A 12,818-nucleotide genomic window follows, 5' to 3' on the forward strand; every position below is an offset into this window, starting at 1 on the left:
GTTTTATAACTGAAAGCAATCGATCTTTCACGCAAGCCTAGTTTTGCGAGCATTGGAATCGCTTTAGAAATATTTGTTTCTCGTATCACATGGGCTAGAGCCCCTGACAGCATAGTCAATGTGGAAACTCATTCCTCTTGCAAGTCATAGTACAACAAGGACATGTTCTATGTTGAGAACTGGACTTTCGAATTCTTTTCGCTTTCCAGCCATATGTCACCCTATAAACGTATAAAGTACAGCCAATCAGGTGTTGTCAGAGTATCCTCCCTTGATTTCTTCCAGCTGCCACTCCTCTACACTTCTACTTTCAGTTAAAACAAACAAGCAAACAAACAACTTTCTAGTCACCCCTCAAACCGCTATGGTGGCTAACGTGTCATTGACATCCGTGGTTAGTCCGCAAGCGCGATTCTTTGGTAGACAAGCCGATTTTACAGGACTGTCAACCTTCTGTTAAACGCCCTAATTTTGTTAAAGGTGACTATAAAACTCAGAAATTACTGGGATGTGTATGTGGTAGCATATGCACAAAAATTTAGAACATTTTCTCGTAAAAATCTTTAGAACACAGATTTTTCACAATTTGCACTATTTCACGATAACAATCGATACAAGCCCTCCCTCAGCGGACTTCTGTTGCTTTGCTATTAATTTTCAAAAACACTCCATTTTGGTGTCCCATGGCACTCTTACTTTTTTGTGAACGCAGGACAAACTTCACAAGCAAACATTTGCTACGCTCCAGCAGCTTATAAGGTATCTTACAGTATTCTACCTCTTACAACTACTTAAAACTTATCTCATTGGTTTTCTATGCTGTCTTAATTACTCGCTGTCAGCATGAGACTAACTTCAGAAGCAGCATTTTGCTACGCATGGGAACCTTACACTGTTTTAAACAATGCGTCCATGAAAGTATTTTACTACACCACACGGTTGCCACAGAATTAAAAATTATAAGACTGTGCCTAAGTACTTAAGATCACTGAGCATTACAGGACTGCTTTCATAACCATATCGTCATTGTCATCGCTATTATCATGATGATCATCATTACTATCGTTACTGTCCAAAGGTGGGCATTTGACCTCAAAAACTTCGACCTCACCTCAAACTCAAAAAATATTTGGCGACCTCACTCAACCTCAACCTCATAAATTGAGGTTGAGGTCCCCCAGGCGACCTCACCTCACTTTTCAGGTGACCATTGGCGACCTCACTCAACCTCACCTCAAACTCAAAATGTGAGGTTGAGGTCGGGCGCTCGACCTCAAAAAAAAAAAAAAAGAATCATCAAATTAAGCCGTAACTTAACGAAAATATACATTTCTCGGTAATCCTAGCATATATAGGCAAGCCAGAATTTTGTCGTATGAAGGCTGTATTTTAATCAATTTTATACAACAATTAATATCCCGGATAAAAGAAAAACTCCGGAGACTCCATGTCCAATCCTGCACTAAAGTAGCAATCCTCTCCCCCTCTTCGAATGCCATTTTTTGGTCCGTTTTATTCTAAGGCCTACATGGGTACCACATTACTACGCATAGGCCCATAATGCAATACAAAGAGTTTATCCCATCCGACCAACATGAATAAAATCCGTATTAGAAATAAAACAAGCCAGTTCTTACTATATACTGAAAAGAGAAATGCTGTTGACCCTAGTGACGACGACAACAATGACGATGTGCTCTTTCTCTTAATTCGAAAAAAAAAAACAAAAAAAAAAACAAATTGATGGTTGCCAAGGAACCTTTTTTAATACACTGTACATTGTCTTGCGACCGTACACATCAAATTGGGAAAAAAAATAGGAATACAGTCGTGCCTCGTTAGTATGGACACTTTGGTTTCTGACCAAAACTGTCCATAACGCGAGTCATCCATAATAACGAGTCCTGATAAAAATGAAAAGTATTTTTTTGAGAAAAACTTTACAATTAATGACAGCTTTTTAAATTAAATTTCTAATTAAAAACAACCAAGCTGTCGATGTTACCCCCTTCTCCATGAATCCGTCGACCCAAAAATGTCATATCTGTTCTTAAATCTTGTCAGCTATCCTCATGAGTAGCTGAAGTTAGTAATGCCTATACATAGCGTAGAATAATTTTTCTCAGTAAACATCCCTGTTTTACTGAACAAAAATTTCGTAAGTCATCACAGGTAAAACCTATCAAGACGGAGGAGAAGGAAGGGTGCGTACCCATAATGTTACCGAGGCAGCGAGCCTTCTGTTGAAGCATTTCGTCGTTCACGATAGCACCATTCGCGCACACATTTCCGAACCACATTACAAGGCTGACTCCATTTCTTCGAACTCTGCTGGGCGCTGTCGGACTGTAGCTGAGGCTGCGATGAGCGATGCCGACGTTGAGCCATTTATCAGAGCCCTGTAGTATCGATGCTACCGTCGACCTGGCGAGGCTGAGACCTAGTTGAACTTGGGTCCAGTCCCTGATGGTTTTTGCCGCTTGTATTCACAGATGTCCCGCTTCGCGCCTACGTTCAGTTACGTTTTTTTTGTTTTTTTTTTTTTTGCTTTCAACTCCCGCCATGCCAAAAGTCAGACTAAAGTTGAGGGTTACAGGCCTGATTCTTTGCACTCCTTTTTCCTAGTTAACCTCCCCGCCTTTCCGTTCTTCTGATTCTCTTTTTTCTGCCTTGTACTGTTTATGTGAGGAAGCGAGGGAGTCAAGTTGGCAGACTGCTGAGGGCTATCGAACAGCGCTTTCCTGTGCCGTTTGTATGTGTTCCTATGAAACAAACACTGCAAGCTGAAGTACAGTTTATAACGACGGTTAGCCGACTACGAAGAGCTCAGACCTTGTCAAGGCCGCATCGTTGACTCAAGGCAAAGCCGACATGCGGACCGCCCGGGGCGCGAAATGTGGCAGTTCGGCACCCCAACAGTGACGAAAACCAGGAGCATGAGAAGGAAGGGCGTCCAGGACGGGACGCGCGGTCTTGGTTGCGTGCTCGCCGCCTTTCTTTTGTCGCTCTACTTCGTGAGTGTGTCTTAACTCTGACCGAAAAGCGTTAACGGCTTCATGGAACACACTTTGTGTTTTGGGAAAGAAAAACTTCAGTTCCCACCCCCACTTTTTGGCGCTTGTCTTTCTTCCTATTATTTCCTTCCTACGCTTTTACCGGCCTCTCTGTTCACGTTCAGAAGAATTTATTGCGACCACATGTTGCTGTTTTCCCGATTGCGGCCTCTCGTTGCGGCGCTGCCGCTGCACCCAGAAATCTCCCGGTTCCCTTCATTCAGGGTCTTTCTTACTTAGCTGACCCTCGGTTTTCTGTGTACGTTCTTTTCCTCTCTTGCGTCCCTCCCCTTCCTAAAACGATCACACGCCCGCTTTGGTTCTTTCCAACTCCACAGGACTCGTTCAGGCATCCGGCCGCATCGGCTGTCGCATAGGTTCCCGGCCTGCGCGCCCTTCTTTAACTTGCGTTCGGTCTCCCCTGCTTTTTTCAAACGATGTCCATATTACCGACACAAAAATACATGGTCCCAAGTGGGCTCTATGCATTCTTCCCCTGTCCATTCTTCAAACAGCGAGTTTTTACATTAACGAGGCATAAATACATTGAAAACATTTCGTCCCCAGAAAAACTGTTCATAATTCGGGTCGTCCATATTAACGGGGCACGAATTTTCCATAAAAGCTACTCATGAAACGATCTGTCGTGATGACTTAATCCCCAACAAAACAAAAGAGGAAAGACAGCAACACACCAAATAATCACAAAACTCGGCCAACGCCGAGTAAACAATTGTACCTTCAGAAAATTTCTGAGGAACGCTGTGGATGTTACGAGGTCCCAACCGGTCACTCCTAGGTGTTTGTCTATAATTCTGTGATCCCGTGGCGTATTGCAAGAATTGGCGAAATTGCTTCTTCGAACACCATGCTTACATTAAAAAATTACAGGGTTCGGAACTGCTAGGAAAGAGGGTTAAACGTGAACCACTTTGCAGTCAAATTTCGCCGGACCAAAACGTCCAACTCCCCCCCCCCCCCCCCCCCAAAAAAAAAAAAAACAAAGAAAAAACGAAAAAACGATACAAATACTTGTACATCCGAACAGAATACTGGATACCATTTCTCCAACAAGTCTGAGACGAGCTTCTTTGTGTTATTCACTTGTTTTCCTTTAAAGACTGAACTAATAGATTACACGGTGGTGTCTTCGAAGCTACTTCGTCGCATGCACTACACATGCATCCAGAGAAACCGTTTTCCCGTTAGTGTCGTGTAGTTACAGCACATAAACGTAAAATAAAGACAAGAACAACAGAAAGGAGGCGATCAAGCAGCCTGGAGGGACCGCGCTCCCTGCTGTGCACGCGTTCCTTCCTTCGCCGTCCGTCTCTAGGCTCTAGGTTTTGCTCATGCAGTGAATGCCGAACTGTCACCAATACACACCAAAGGCAGCAGCGAATGTGTCAGCTTCGTTTTCAGAGACTACATCGCGCTTTGCAATACTTGTAAAAAAATAAAAAAATAAAAAGAGAAACTAAATGACCGCTCCGGTAAGTGGAAAGGAGGGTTGTGCTATGGGCCTCTGGAAAGATGCCAAAGAAAGAGCCAAATGTGAGGGAAAAAGCCTGTTCTCTGTTCGCCAGTACACGAACGTAAATGTCATACAAGAAAATATATATAAAGAAATACTATGTTGACGAAAGTATACGAAATTTCGCACACTAAAAAAAGAAGAGAACTGCACTTCCCAGAGGGTATAGAAGGCTTGAGACATCGACTTAGTACTGCATTCCTCAGTGCTAGCATGTAATTGGTTTCATTCACATATATTTCAATGGATTTTTAAAGAAAATAAGAATGTTTGAATACATTACTCCGATATCTGACCACACAAATTTTCATCCGATTGATTTGTCCGTCTCGAGCAGACGGCAGCACAAAAGAGACACGCTCAGTTTGCCACACTAATTCGTCTGTCTAGACAGCAAAATGTTGAGTCAGACAACATCTCAATAGTTTTTAACTTATAAAAACATGTAGGAGAACGCTTTTCTCTTTTTTTTTTCCTGCGCCTAAAGAGATTTCAAGATAGACCTGATATTATGGAGTTAAGAATCTCTTACAATCATCCTTCCTCCTGCATTGCTTGGTTTCACGAGAATTTGAGAGAGAAACAAAGGGCCTTAGCGGAGCAAAAAGATTTTTGTTTTCATTGGGCTTTACTGTATATAAGCCCCATATAATTTTTTTGCCTCTTCTACCTAGGGAAATGGTTAACATGCGCAGGCTTTTTTCCTGTATACCAGTTGCGTCTTATAAGGTGTGCCGTCCGTCTCATCCTCTTGCATGTCTTACCGCTATATTGGTTATGTAAGAAACGCTAGCACCTTCATCCCATGCAATTTCGCTGCACCATTTTCTGTTAAGGTTCCGTCTAATGTACAGCGGGATCCTTCATCGAATGTAAAGCAGCAGCCGTGACGTCAGGAACGGGCATGCACACGACAAACAGTTCTGCTTTGCGCCGTCTGCGCAAAAGACAATTTGCTTCGCTTTTTAGTTTGCTTGTTTGTTTGCGGCATCCGACAAAAGCATCGCGGGTCAGAGTGAGTTATGTGCTTTGCGCGCTCCTGGATGTTTGAGCCGGCGGCAAGCATCGGCACAAACAAGTCAGAGAAAACGGGGGTTGCGGGCGGGGGGCACGAGGAGTTCGTGTCGTAAAAAAAAAAAATCTTCCAACAAGACCAGAGGGAAGCCTGGGCAGGGGCTACGGCATCCGGTCGTCCGAACGGGGGGTAACCGAACACCAAGAGTCGACGGGCACACCGCGGCAGTATACGCTCGAACTCCGCGTCAAAAGGGGCGCTCTTCGAAGTAGGCCGCGGCAACAGCAAAAAGCCTGGACCTCACAATTTCGACCTCACACAATTACGACCTCACTCAACCTCAAACTCATGCGTGAGGTTGAGGTCCAATTTCGTGACCTCACTCAAAATATTTTGAGCTATCGCCGACCTCACCTCAACCTCACCTCACTCCGTGAGGTTGAGGTCATTTTGAGGTTGAGGTCGACCTCATGAGGTCGAAACCTCATGAGATTGCCCACCTCTGTTACTGTCCTCATCATCGCTACCAACTAAATGCGCCGTCATTGTCATCGCTACTATCATCATTATCAATATCTCTAAATGCGACGTCAATGTCATCGCTACTATCATTTTTACATGATGATAAGGAGAATTACTATTGGTGCAGTAGTGGTTTGCGGATCCATCTGGGAGTCGCGGGGATAGTGATTCGACTCCCGATGGAAACATGCTTTCTTTAAGTATCAGTTCGTGCGGAGACCTCTGCTCACAAAGGCTGCCGACACATTTTGCCAGCACGTCAGTCTACACCATCCACGTGCCAAGAAAGGCTCTCGCCTTAAAAGGTTTCCTAGAATTGTGGACTTGTTAAATGCGCATTCGGACAATGTGACGGAGATTCGATAAGCTACATGCGAATTGCATACCTAAAATACATGTGCCGTCTTTCAGACTATGGCGACGAGATTAGACCAGGACCATGCATTTGTTTATTTATCATATATGCTGTATGTCCTTAAGACGGGCTTTAGCAGGAACTGTGCAAAGAATGCAAGACGGTACAACGTGAATTCATCTCAGCGGCGGTACGAAACATGAGTAGCATCCTTATTACAATGGGATGAGTGACATCCTGATTACACCAATATCGCAAAATTGACACATGTGACATATATGGTTTTAAAACTATCAGTTTGTCTATAGAGTGAAGGGTCATAATTACATCAGAAGGTATAGCTTGTTCATTTCAATTCTGCACGGCAAAAAGCATTAAAGGGTTATTTTTTGCGGGGTGAGGAGTTATCGACTATCCATGATTATGTCTTATTAATTAAACACTCGCAGAAAGTTCGTACTTCTTAAGCAAAGATGAACATTTCGTTTCACTTTGTGTTCGGAATTGTCTCTTATTAAAAAAGATAGCCGACAGCTTGATACTTTGAAAGTATAAAGCGCACGGCTTTCCGCTGGATAGGCCTTAGTGCCGCAATGTTTCTTCTGTACCCAGACAGTACGAACACGTTATAGTTTCTGTTTGATGATGCCTTAGTATGCTGCATACTTTGCCTTGAGCGCCAAGTTTCATTCTTTTATGGCAAAGGAAACGGGGTTTTTGGTAAGAGGACAAACGATTACTGTCAATTGGACAGTTTCAGACAAAAATATTTAGTTATGGGAACTCCAAGATATTTATATTAAGTAAATTTTACAAGGGAGCGTATTGATTTGATGTACGCGAAAGAAATGCACAAGTGTTTTTGTTGGTAAATATTGTAAGCATTACTTCCTCGGCATTAAGTGAACACCCTAACGGTTGCACCATGTGTCGATTTTCTGGCGGTTAGTATTAGAAAAATTGTTCGGTACTGTTGTTCATCTCATTGAACTAAACGAAATCATCGGCAGACATTGTTTTTTGAACCGCTTCAGTTACACGCTGACGATATCATCCATATTAATTGGAAATAGTTGGCTCCCTTGTGGAGCACCTGAAGTATACCGGTAATGGATTTGAATGATGATCATCAATGCTGACAAACTGTGTGCGAATAGTGAAACACGACAAAACCCAGGCGACTACCAAATTTAAGAAAACCATTTTACATAGATTTTATAATACTTTAGCATCTTATATAATATTGAATGCTTTTCAGAAAGCTGAAAGAACACGTCGGCCTGCTCTGAACTCTTAAGGATTGTTGCAGAGTTGTGCACTACCAATGTCAGCTGGCTCACGATGGATAATCATTTTCTAAACCGCGTTTTAAATCTAAAGCTAGCCACAGTCACCTTGAAATTTTAATATACAGTTCACTACAATATTCTTTGCCAGTTTTGAACACGTGGAGGTGAGTTAAATTGGGTGATACTAGAAACAAATGCCACGAAACCATTATTTTTTAGGCAGATACACAAAGCATGATGGTCTCCATTCAGAAGGTAACCTTTTGGGGCAAATGACGTACGAACGAGTACACGAAATTTGAAAATCATTTCAGCATCCCGGCGCTGACACAAGTTCAAGATCTTATGTACACCAGTAGAAGATTTTTTTTTTCAAGATTTAACAAAGTTGAAGGTAATCCAGGCAGTGACACAATACCTGGGTCAGGAAAACAAAAAGTACAACTGTGAAATCTGTATGGAATCGGAATTGAAAGCACACGAAATTCCCCTATGGTAAAGTGTTGAAATTGTTATTTTTTCTTAACAGGAGTGCACCCTAGTTCCTAAACTGGTTAGTACGCTTTTTCTTTTCGGCTAGATAGTTCTACAATTTACTGGTGTTGTCGTGAATAAAACCTGGCAGTTTAAATTCAAAATACCACCATTCATACGTTTCAAATTAGCATCATTTAACATTCTGTGTTACCCCGCCGTGGTGGTGTAATGGTTAGGGAGCTCGACTGCTGTGCCCAACGATGCGTGATCAAATTCCTGACGCAGCGGCTGCTTTTGATGGAGTTGAAAAGCAATGCGCCCGTGTGCTGTGCGCGATGTCAGTGCACGTTAAAGAACCCCAGGTGGTCGAAATTTCCGGTGCCTTCCACTGTGGTGTCTTTTATAGCCTTGAGTCGCTTTGAGACTTGAAACCCCATACACCAAACCAAACCATTCTATGCTGCTTTGCTGAGTTTCTATTTATAGGTATTTAATTATGCATAGACTTGCTGGTACAAAACAAAAGCGCTTATTTTCTTACAGACACGCCCACTAACTAGTAATCAAAAGAAAAACATAGCAAAGACTCCTGGTTTTTTTTTTTTTTTTTTTTGAGTCGGTGCTCCGAAATATTATATGGTGACAGACTCGCTTTTGTTTTCTCTGGCAGCTGCACTCAGCACGTGAATTACCAGTTATTCCTGTGTAAACCATAAAGCAAGCGGCAGAGATCCATCTTCAAACCTTGAAACGCTGAAAGGCAACACGTGGGGCGAGGACAACAGCAAGAACATAAGACCTGTGCTGATGGCATACCGATTCACGAGTTCTATCATCACTCGTAATAGAGACGTACAAATACTTTTTTCTGGACCCTCGTTAAGCTGGTTCGACTATGCCGACTCGTCTCTGACCCAACAACTTACAAGAAGATTATGCGGAGGTAATCTCACAATGCGTATGTAGTCACAGTGGTTCAAGAAGTCCCCACGATGTGCGAAGTTCGGTATTGGACGGGCAGACAGTTGATTGGGCAGCCGAACAGGCTAATATGACGAATATTTAATGTAAGAGACGACAATACACTTGCCTGCACACTGCAACAATAATGCATCTGAAACGCGCTCCCCGAGGAAGGTGAACGAAGTGCGAACCCCAGCCTCGCGTTAACTTCTGGAAATCAGCTACTAAAAACAAACTGAGGAAATGAATGAATGCCGGTCGATTCAGTGCACGCTAAGCGGCAAGTTTGCAGCGCTTTTGTCGTAAACTACTTTGTATGGTACGGTTGGAAGGTTTAATAAAACGAAATACAAATCAATCCTAAGTGCATAAAAAAAGTTTGTACAGTAGGAGGTCCTAAAGTAAGTGTCTGTGGGACCTCCCATCAGGAATGCATGAGTATAAATACACAAATGTGGCAGATGATCTGGAAAAAATATAATCAAATTGAAACCCATTAGTAAAATTTTGGCAATAAATAAGTTGCATAACAGTTAGCGGGCGTAAGCTTTCAAACAAACAAACAAAAAAAAGCAAGCAAAGGCATACAACAGACAAAGCGCAAGAACATTATGAAAAACGCAAGATATCAGACACAGAATGGGCAATGGATGGATGCAAAGATAATAAGAACGGAAGCGGAGACAGATAAAAATATTCACAAGGACAAACACATTGACCGTATACGCTGTCGGAGTGGGGAAGAGAAAATGCTATTAAAGGCAACCTTAGATAAGGTATGAAGCTGAATTGTTGGATAAGAGATGTTTTTTTTAGAAGAGTGCAGAAAGCAGGCTGCGAACGGGCTGATTTAACTGCTAGCGGTAGTGAGTTCCAAGTTTTTTATGGCGGAGAAAAAAGTTGTTTATTTTCTGTAATTTGTGTTTACTTTTGGTAGTAGCATATTGCTTTGTTCGCAGAATCGAGTGTTATTACTATTAGCGATGAAAGACTCGGAGAAACAGAGAAGTTGACAATTATCATTGCGAGCGCGATAAATTAGAAGCCCTAACCTAATATTGAGGAGGCATTTCAAGGAAAGAATGTTTAGGACAGAGTAAAGGGGTGAAGCAGAGGCTGTGTATGGGCTGAAAGATATAATTCGAAGCGCTTGGTTTTGAAGATGAGAAATACATGATAAATGGCATGAATAGATATTACCCCATGATGATATGCAATAATTAAGGTGACTGTTAATGAAGGCATAATATAGGGATAAGAGAACATGGCGTAGAAAGATATGAAAGATAAGATATGTCATAAACACCGTTATTCCAAATGAAATTTTTTACTGGCAGATTTGGTGTGCAAATTAAACTTAAGATGACGTACGGTATGGTATGGTATGGTATGGTATGGTATGGTATGGTATGGTATGGTATGGTATGGTATGGTATGGTATGGTACGTATGGTATGGTGTGGTACGGTAGGGTATGGTACAGTATGGTATGGTGTGGTGTGGTATAGTGTGCTACAGTAGGGTATGGTACAGTATGGTATGATATGGTATGGTATAGTGTGGTACGGTATGGTTCGGTATGGTATGGTATGGTATGGTATGGTATGGTATGGTATGGTATGGTATGGTATGGTATGGTATGTGGTGTGGCTTCGTGTGATGGTGAGTGGTGTGATGAGGTTTGGTCCTGCGTATCAGCGGTCGAGTGCCCTAAACAGTGAGCCACCATCATCGGGCGTGCATTAATCCAATATGGAATATCAGAGACACCTGTAGTGTAGGGACGACCAGAATCCCATACGTCTGCAGAACACTACTCATACGAAGCAGAGATTATAGACGTCTTCACAGGATAGGCTTTGAATAACCCAGTGAACTTAGTGATATCTCTAAAGTGCGCAGCTTTTAAACAAGCGACTAATTACGCGTGCAATACATCCACCAAAGCGCAGCCACGTGCGGATGCAATTAAAAACTATACTTTGCTTTCATGGAAATCGTGCATTCCATGAAAAATTTCTTCTTGTCCGTGGACCATGCTTGGGGTAATGTCGCTCCGTTGATTAAGTAAACCAGGATGTGAGTAAAGCCACTAACTGCGCTGACGAATGTTTAAGAAAGATAGCTTCACCAATTAGCACTAATTAGTTGTAATGAGGGTTGTTTTAATAGAAAGGAAACCGAAATTGCGGTTACAGCCGCAGTTGCTTAACTGATGAGAAGCCTTCTCGTCGAAATGCATGCGACCCGTGTTTGGTTCTCTTTCACCACCTGTAAACACCTGTAAATGCGTAAAACAAGGCGTAATTACCCAGAAAACAGAGAAGAATACAAAGGCTGTAATAAACTGTGCTGATATTTCTTTCCCGACGCTCATGGAGTTTCGTGTTGCTCTAAAAGTTTATAAAGAAAATTACGTGATTACAAGCAGACCAAGAAAAAGCAAGACAAGCCACTAAAAGCTAATGTCTTATTCGTGCTCAACACCAGCACACAAACACCTCATTCCCTCAAAATGATACATGTTCTTGCAATGTTCTTCGGCGCTGGTCGTGGTCGTCGCCTTCATTGCTCATCACATTGGACGAATCGACTCTTCTTCCCCAGGTATCTGCCTTATTATTCCTCGCTCGTCCTCCTTTCTGCTCTTAAGTGTGATGGCTGGAGTGCTAACGGGGCGGCGTTCCGTTGTCGTCTATCGGCACAACCTCGCAGCGGCCGCGACGAGTAAAAATAGCAGCCGCAACGATTGCCTAGCCCCTCTTTCTCTTCTCACCGACGCACCATCGCTTTTTGCCTTTGTTTTGTTGGCGGGCGCTTCCGCCCTCCATCAAAGAAGAGCAGAGGCCTGCCTAACAAGCAGCTGGGGAAAGGGGGGCGGCAATTCACCGCCGCCCCAAATGACAGAGACTCCCCTCGTCTGAGCGGGTAATGGAGTAATTGCACTCCGAGGTATGGAAGAGCCGGTCTTCTTCCGTCGGGTAAGCAATCACGCCGCTGGGTGCGCTGCCGCGGCTTCTCGTTGTCATCCCCCTGGCGTCAAGCCAACGCGCGAGGATCCTCTCGCGGTCGCCGCGAGGTGGCGTCAGCACGAGTGCGGTTTCCGGGAGAGACGAGTGCCTTAAAATGGGCGGCCTTGTGGGAAGCACCACTGTAGCTGCGATCAACGCAGCGTTTCTGTTTGCGCATGCGTGCACGGTGTGTGGAATGAAAGACGCGCCTTTTTGCGGGAACCTCCGTCAAAGGAAACGCTATGTTTCGCCGGGGTGTTTCGCGAACGAACCGGAACACGATCCCCTAGGCTGGTAATAGAATATGTCCTTGCTAAACTACGGAGGCAAAAAGATTACGTTAGTTATAATCGGCGCTCCATTATTCGAACTCAGAATAACAGAAGTAAATAATTAGAATTAAAGAAATTTAAAACTAAGGCTCCCTTTCTAGCACGCTTCATATTAACTGCACCAAAAAGTCGATCCTCACCCCTTATCCCGCATAAGAAAGTTCCAGTTAAGCGGGTTTAATTTGAAACTGGTACATGCATATGCTCAGAGATTGACGTATAAAGGCCCATTGACACTTGCGGATTGCGAAGGCCGTGCGACGGGCTG

The sequence above is a fragment of the Amblyomma maculatum genome, chromosome 5 (genome assembly GCF_055883805.1).
Source record: "Amblyomma maculatum isolate TAMU_Amacu chromosome 5, ASM5588380v1, whole genome shotgun sequence".
NCBI lineage: Eukaryota > Metazoa > Arthropoda > Arachnida > Ixodida > Ixodidae > Amblyomma > Amblyomma maculatum.